The following is an 8,226-nucleotide window of genomic DNA, read 5'->3' as shown; positions in this document are numbered from 1 at the left end:
GTGTGATTTGTTTCAGATCCGACCCGTGAAGGTCTGGGTTAGAATATTGATCTTCCGTAACCCATGCTTGTCATAAGAGGCGACTATCGGGATCGGGTGGTCAGGCTCGCTGACTTGGTTGACACATGTCATCAGTTCCCCATGCACAGATTGATGCTCATGCTGTTGATCCCTGGATTGTCTTGTTCAGACTCGAGTATTTACAGACCGTCGCCATATAGCTGGAATATTGCTGAGTGTGGCGTAAAACTAAACTCACTCACTCACTCACTGTTTCAGATCCTTTGGTATGAGAACTTGGGAAATATCTTCCAAAGAAGTCATCTTTAGAATTGTTTTTTTTATCACAAATACAACAAAAATAGGGTTAATTATTCTTTATGCTTCACTAGATGCCAATGATAAAAGAAACTTATTGACTGTGTTGTCACCATGGAGATTATCAGTACTCACTGTGGACGGAATAGCTGTGTGACTGCTACAGGAGTTGTCTTAATGACCTCCAGCAACTGGCCTGATATGGCCTGTTGTTACCATGGAGATGGTCAGTGCTCACTGTGGACTGAATAGCTCTATGTCCTCTGTGGGAATACTAATCTGAATGACATCCAGGAACCGACCTGGGCCCCCTTCCTCAATGCAATCGTAGCGCTACGACATTCGTAAGTCTATGTTAAAGTATGGGAGTTACAATCAACTTAGCACTACGATCGCTTTGATGAACGGGGCCCTGATATGGCTGTTGTCATCATGGAGATGACCAGTGTTCATTGTGGACTGAATAATTTTGTTGTTGCTGAGGGAGTTCTTGTCTTGATGACCTCCAATAACCAGGCTAATATGGTCCTGTTGGCACTATGAAGATGATCACTGTGGATGGTTTGGCCCACAAGGTTTGCTATGAAAAGTAATTGCTTTTTATCATATATTTTTTCTTTGACAGCCGAAGACAATGCTTGTGTTCACTGTTTGTCATTGTTTATAATGTAAATAGTACATTTTTGTAAAGATTTGCAAGTGAGTCGTTAAGTTACCCTGTGTACAAAGTGTCGTGTTCATCATTCTTCATTGAAAGCTTCTGTATGATTGATGGTTGTGTGGTCCTCCATGTTGTCCCTCCACAGATGGTTGGGTTTATCACAAAACAAAAACTATATCTCAAAGTAATAAGGCTATTTTGTCAAGGAAGCAAGATATGTACAGTTGTAGGAGGTACTGCCATTCTTTTGTCCCTTGTGCCAGAAACCTGTCACCATGATCAAAACCAAAATTTGCATGGATTATGTTTCTAGATTTGTCATCACAATGCCTTACCGAATTGAAAATCGTTTTAAGACCTACATTGCTTCAGACTCTCACTGGTCAAACTGAAAAAACTTAGCAAAGTAGTCAAAAAATAATTTACTCACAGGCAATTTCTCTAAATATATCCTCATCACGTTATGGCTGAAATATTGTCCTCACTCACTCTAAATCCTTCAGAAACTGGCAGATGGGGAACCACATTCCCCTTAACTGAGATGCATTGGAATTCACCATATTGCTACATAATACTTGTGTATATATGTACATAGTACAGAGTTGAGTATTTCAGCACAATCATGTGAAGATGTTTTGTACAACTATAGGAATAAGGTCTAAATGAACCAGTGCTCTGTTTGCTGTTCCACGTTTGATAGAACATCTGCCGTTTTGCAGTGATACATTGATATCAAACACTGTACAGAACAAAAAAAACCATGCAATAAATATGCATTTGTAACTGGAATTTGTTTTCTTTGATTAAAGTGTCCATTGGCAATCCACAGTATAAGGACATGGTTGTAAAGGCAGTGTGTCAGATTGTTGCCATGGTTGTAAAGGCACTGTGCAAATGGTATTACCATTGTTCTGAAACACATCAGGTTAGAACGGGTCTTCACAATGATAACATGTCTCAAAGTGCCTTCATAGCAATGAAAACATTCCACACCGTCTTTACAATGGGAACAACCATCACCGACTGTCTTTACATCAATGGGAACAACCATCACTGACTGTCTTTACAACAATGGGAACAACCATCACTGACTGTCTTTACAACAATGGGAACAACCATCACTGACTGTCTTTACAACAATGGGAATAACCATCACTGTCTTTACATCAATGGGAACAACCGTCACTGACTGTCTTTACATCAATGGGAACAACCATCACTGACTGTCTTTACAACAATGGGAACAACCATCACTGACTGTCTTTACAACAATGGGAACAACCATCACTGTCTTTACATCAATGGGAACAACCGTCACTGACTGTCTTTACAACAATGGGAACAACCATCATTGACTGTCTTTACAACAGTGGGAACAACCATCACTGACTGTCTTTACATCAATGGGAACAACCATCACTGTCTTTACATCAATAGGAACAACCATCACTGACTGTCTTTACATCAATAGGAACAACCATTACTGACTATCTTTACAACAATGGGAACAACCATCACTGACTGTCTTTACAACAATGGGAACAACCATCACTGTCTTTACATCAATGGGAACAACCGTCACTGACTGTCTTTACAACAATGGGAACAACCATCACTGACTGTCTTTACAACAGTGGGAACAACCATCACTGACTGTCTTTACATCAATAGGAACAACCATCACTGTCTTTACATCAATAGGAACAACCCATCACTGACTGTCTTTACATCAATAGGAACAACCATTACTGACTGTCTTTACAACAATGGGAACAACCGTCACTGACTTTACAACAATGGGGGCGGTGGGGTAGCCTAATGGTTAAAGCGTTCCGCTCGTCACGCTGAAGGCCCGGGTTCGATTCCCTACATGGGTACAATGAGTGAAGCCCATTTCTTGCTGGAATATTGCTGAAAGCGGCGTAAAACTAAACTCACTCACTCACTCACTTTACAACAATGGGAACAACCATCACTGTCTTTCTTAACAACAATAGGAACAACCTTCACTGACTGTCTTTACAACAATGGGAACAACCATCACTGACTGTCTTTGCATCAATTGTTGCAAAGGCTCACTGACTGTCTTCACATCGATAGTTGTGATCCATCGTTGTGCAGGTACGTGGTGACAAGGTTGCTGTTGTAAACCAATGCTGATAACCCATGAGAATGTTAGGGGAATGACTAGCTGTTTGTGGACTTCATGCAGTGTAGACCCGTGAAGGTCCCGGGTTAGAACATTGATCTTCAGTAACCCATGCTTGTCGTAAGATGCGACTAACGGGATCAGGTGGTCAGGCTCGCTGACATGGTTGACACTTGTCATCGGTTCCCAATTGTGCAGATCGATGTTTATTCTTTTGATCACTGGATTGTATGGTCCAGACTCGATTATTTACAGATTGCCGCTATATAGCTGGAATATTGCTGAGTGCGGCATAAAACTAAACTCACTCACTCACTCACTTTGTTAGTGTGAGCCAAAAACCCAGGCCGATATCAGGGCTGGTAACTTCAGAATGTTACCAGCCCAAAATGGATTTAACCAGACCAGACACCAACATATGGTGAATTTACTCCGATGTATGAAACATCTACAAATTTTACCAGACAATCGGGCTGGCTACCTGTAAATCTAGCCCGTCTCGGGCGGTCGGACGGGGCCTTGTTTCATACACTGTCTTTAGGCTGTCATTGGTTCCACATTAACCATGAAAATCAGTGTAACTATCAGCAGTATCATTCATGATCTGAAAGGAATAGGTCTTCCTGCTGGCAACAGTTGACCTAAGGGTGGTCACTATGCTCTGGACCGCCTCCGTGGTGTAGTGGTTAGAGCATCCGCCCGGAGAGCAGAAGGTCGCGGGTTCGATCCCCAACCGTGTCATACCAAAAGACGTTAAAATATGGTACTTGTTGGTCCCTGCCTGGCGCTTGGCATTAATGGGTACAACAACGACTGGTCGGCTCGGAGTCAGTATAATGTGTCTGAGTGGGGTATTCATGCTTCACTGCGGCATGGCATCTCAGTGAGCTAGCACTATAACACCAGCTTCAGTCTGGGCTAGTACAAGCAGCCGCACATACACATACACACGCATGTACGTTCATATGAGCGAAATATTCTCCAGCACAACGTTAAACCCAATTTCACCTCACCTCACCTCACTATGCTCTGGACAGCTTGGAAGTCGTCAACGATATAAACCATTGATATGTCTGGTTCACACTCTATTATTTACTACTTTCTGTTACATGGCTGCTTTTTCACTCATCCATAAAGACAACATAATGTGAACACATTAAAGTTCATTTGATTTATTTCTGGATTGTAATTTCCTACCTCATGTCACAATTTAACATCACCCATACAGGTTATATACAGACATTTGTATAACAAAATAGTCACACAAAATAACACACATCTGATATGTTCATCTTTGAATAAATACTCTGAAACTTTGGTTTTGATCACAAAACCTGGGCCCCGTTCCACAAAGCGATCGTAGCGCTAAGATGATCGTAACTCCCACACTTTAACATAGACTTACGAATGTCGTAGCGCTACGATCGCTTTGAGGAATGGGGCCCAGGGTGCCATTTTACAAAATATCCTTAGCACTATGATGGTCCTAAGTTTATGTTACGATCAGCTTAGCGCTAAGATCACTTTGCACAATGGCATCAATGACATTAACAGTTCCCATCTGACCTCATTCTTCTGTAACTGACATGAATGTGAGATCACATGACAACTACTGTTGATGTCAAAATGATAAAAATATTTTTTCATTTTGATTAAGTTTTCATGTTTTTTATATGTTTTATAGCCTGAAAATGTTATTTGGAATCAATGATATTGGTATCCTCCCATTTGTCAGACAATCCATTTGTCAGACAGGTTAAAACAACAAACTATCTGGTTGAGTGCACAGCTAATCCCCCAACCTGTTACCTCTTAATGAAATAGGAATGGCCCATAAAACAAATAACAGAAATCAGAAATGTAAGAAATCAGGAAAGACTTTTTAATAATAATGATAAAAACAATTTTAAATATTGATCCCCTGCCTGTTACCTCTTAATGAAATAGGAATGGCCCATAAAACAAATAACAGAAATCAGAAATGTAAGAAACCAGGGAAGACTATTTACTACTAATAATAATAACAATCAAAATAATGATCACATCCAGTACAAGGAAGCAAATCAGTATGAAATCAGCCAGAACAGATCATATTAGAGTAGAGTTCAATATTGTCAGCCCAGTTTCAATAGGTGTCCAACAGCCTCCTGGAACGGAACAGATGTCTTCTGGCCACTTGTCAGCTTCTCTTACAACCGGAGCAGTCTCCCCTCAGACTCTATGTACACCTTCCTGGGTGGGGGAGCGGCACCAAAGTCAATCTGTGTTAGCTTAGCGCCTTCCGATTTCTCTATGCCTTTGATCAGGTCCACAAATCGGTACAGGTTTGGGTGCTGATGTGGGAGACTTCTGTTCACACGAGCATGAAATCCCTCCAAATTGTTGTTTGTCCTCGGTCCAACTGTGTGGTGATGATTCCATAGGGGTAGAGGAAAACGGGCGTCATCGTCAACCCATGTCGTCACCATGTAGTCATTGAAGTCTTGAACCATGATATTAGCTAAAGGTTTCAAATGTGAACTCTCCCACTAGTGACACAGATATGACATCACTTTCAGAGGTCATGAAGTCACCTGAAATTGACACAGAGTCACATTCTTCCATGCCAACTGGCCAATAGAATGTGGGCAAAACCCACTGATGTTAACTAATTACTTTGATTAATCATGTCAAACTTTGTACACATATACCCAAGGAAATTGTTTTTCTGACTTTTGATTGCAGGAATGAATTATGAAGAGTTTTGAACACAGTCCAGGATTCATCTGGGACTTGAATCCCATATTATGCTACTTCTCAACTAATCACAATGCCTCTAACACTCATTTCACTTTCACAGTAGTACAACCCGTGAAGGTCCAGGTTTGAATTGATCTTTAGTAATCCATGCTTGTCGTAAGAGGTGACTAACGGGATCGGGTGGTCAGGCTCGCTGACTGGGTTGACACGTCATGGTGTTGATCCCTGGATTGCCCGGTCCAGACTCGATTATTTATAGACCGCTGCCATATAGCTGGAATATTGCTGAGTGCGGCGTAAAACTTAAACTCACTCACTCAACAGAAAATATCAATGCCACGGTTGATGTTAGCGATAGCGATACAGCAGGAGCACGTCTATCTGTAGTACAACAGCGTCCCAACAGTGTTCTTCACTGCTGCAGTGGCAGACATGTCCTACATCCTCAGCCCAAACAAACACAGTACTCCAGTGTAAGTAATCCTACTGTTGAAACACAAGGGGGAAGATTTCCGCCCATAACCCCAGTTCTTTCTTTTCACTCTATGCCTAAGATTTATAGTAAGAATAGATGTTTTTTATAGAAAGCCTAACCTAACATAATGCTAAATCTAAACTCTAAACCTTAATCCCTTGAAATAATCGTAATAAATAGAATACATTTCAAGCGGGGGTTACGGGCAGAGCTCTTGCCGCACCAGGGCCTAGATTTTCAAAGCGCTCTTAGCACTACGATTGTCGTAAGTTAATGTTAATGTATGACGCTTACGACTTATCTTATCGCTAAGAGAGCTTTGAAAATCTAGGCCCAGGAACTCTCTCTAACACATATAGACAGAATTGGCTACACTCAAACCAAACCAAGATCTTGGTCCTGATCTCTGAAGGAAGGTGTTACTAGGAACTGTCGAACAGTGTATTCTGAATTAAGAAAGATCACACAGGAAGAGCATTGGTAAGGAAACTGAGACTGGGTTAGAATTTAGAATTAGGTGCAGGGCTATTTTGTGCAGGATCAAACACCACTCTTGGGTAGCAGTTGAAAATGTAAAACCAGGAGAGAAGGAAAGGAAACAATGGCCGTAAATGTTACTAATTTGTTATCAGGGGACACGTGAGCGGAAGCACAGCGATTACAGGGACAGGGTTAGCAATGATGTAAATGAGATCACACATTAACGGAAGCATAGCAATTACTGCTGACCAAGGGACACTTCTAGCAATAACATAAAATCTGAACACACATTAACGGAAGCTCAGCAATTATCGCAGACCGATGGACAGGGTTTGCGATGATGTGAATCAGATCACACACAAACCAAAGCTCAGGGAGAGGAGCATATTGCTTGCATAAACTCCTCGTAAGGCAGATGATTGTGTGCGGGGTTGATCAGCAAGAAGGAACAGCACTAAGTCCGCAAGATGTAGAAAGTGAGTGGGATGGGGGTGGTGATGTTGAATCTTACAGCAACGACATCTCTGCTAACGATAAATCTTATCAAACAACATCTGTGAGAATGATGCAGATCCCAGGATGTTTGATGTCGAGGTCATCTCAGTAAATAGCCTGATGAACATATTACAAAGTTCACCTGATACCTCATATGAAGGATCTGTCAAATCTTCCCTCAAACAGGTATCATATCATAGGAACAATCTAATTTTAATGAGATCAGAAACACCTATCCAAACACTATTAAACATGGCCACTGTTTGGACGGAGCTTCAGCACGGGGCTCAGTCAGTATAGAAACAGGCACACAACACAACCTTGTCAGACCTATAACACGTCAGATATTTCAAACACTGTTGTTTTGTTTAACCAAACATAAAACAATTAGGCCACGCCCACTAGTGGCCTTCTGCTTCCTTATTGGCTGAAAAGACCTGGCTTTTGTTGTGTAATTTCCCTGAACGATGTCACTGATTAAGTATCGATTAGACATTCTTGTATTTATAGGATTAAACAAGCAGTCTTTGAGGTGATCATATACGAATGTATATGTATCTGTCAGATGTGACTTCAATATACATCTGCACTTCTGGAGGTATCGACGTAAAAAAAAATTGCATGCACGTTTTGCAAAAATCCTTTACAGGTTAACTTGTGTACTGTTGTTTTTACCTGCATTCGTCCAGAAAAATGTAAAACAAGTCAAACATAACCAGGAATTTGTCCTAATTTCCGTGATCTGTTGCCACCAGTACAAAGGGAGGTAACTAGGAACATACATATGTACAGAATTGCTGCAGAGGAAACTATCAAATGTTAAAACAGTTTGTACTAAAATAGTACATATACCCTATCTGTTGACAGAAAGCCATTTTAAGTCAAAATATATCAACCTGAGTTACTGAA

Source organism: Haliotis rubra, unplaced genomic scaffold (genome assembly GCF_003918875.1).
Source record: "Haliotis rubra isolate DU_JTF1 unplaced genomic scaffold, ASM391887v1 Scf131, whole genome shotgun sequence".
Lineage (NCBI taxonomy): Eukaryota > Metazoa > Mollusca > Gastropoda > Lepetellida > Haliotidae > Haliotis > Haliotis rubra.
Note: the sequence above shows the minus strand (reverse complement) of the source record.